Source organism: Panulirus ornatus, chromosome 25, assembly GCF_036320965.1.
Source record: "Panulirus ornatus isolate Po-2019 chromosome 25, ASM3632096v1, whole genome shotgun sequence".
In the NCBI taxonomy this organism is placed as follows: Eukaryota; Metazoa; Arthropoda; class Malacostraca; order Decapoda; family Palinuridae; genus Panulirus; species Panulirus ornatus.
The window spans coordinates 1,552,435-1,553,264 of NC_092248.1; positions in this window are offsets into that span (position 1 = coordinate 1,552,435).

The window sequence follows — 830 nt, forward strand, 5'->3', positions numbered from 1 at the left end:
TTGGTCGAGGTGGTGTGCAAAGTGAGAGGGTTAGGGAAAATGATTTGGTAAACAGAGAAGAGGTAGTAAAAGCTTTGCGGAAGATGAAAGCCGGCAAGGCAGCAGGTTTGGATGGTATTGCAGTGGAATTTATTAAAAAAGGGGGTGACTGTATTATTGACTGGTTGGTAAGGTTATTTAATGTATGTATGACTCATGGTGAGGTGCCTGAGGACTGGCGGAATGCGTGCATAGTGCCATTGTACAAAGGCAAAGGGGATAAGAGTGAGTGCTCAAATTACAGAGGTATAAGTTTGTTGAGTATTCCTGGTAAATTATATGGGAGGGTATTGATTGAGAGGGTGAAGGCATGTACAGAGCATCAGATTGGGGAAGAGCAGTGTGGTTTCAGAAGTGGTAGAGGATGTGTGGATCAGGTGTTTGCTTTGAAGAATGTATTGTGAGAAATACTTAGAAAAGCAAATGGATTTGTATGTAGCATTTATGGATCTGGAGAAGGCATATGATAGAGTTGATAGAGATGCTCTGTGGAAGGTATTAAGAATGTATGGTGTGGGAGGCAAGTTGTTAGAAGCAGTGAAAAGTTTTTATCGAGGATGTAAGGCATGTGTACGTGTAGGAAGAGAGGAAAGTGATTGGTTCTCAGTGAATGTAGGTTTGCGGCAGGGGTGTGTGATGTCTCCATGGTTGTTTAATTTGTTTATGGATGGGGTTGTAAGGGAGGTGAATGCAAGAGTTTTGGAAAGAGGGGCAAGGATGAAGTCTGTTGGGGATGAGAGAGCTTGGGAAGTGAGTCAGTTGTTGTTCGCTGATGATACAGCGCTGGTGGC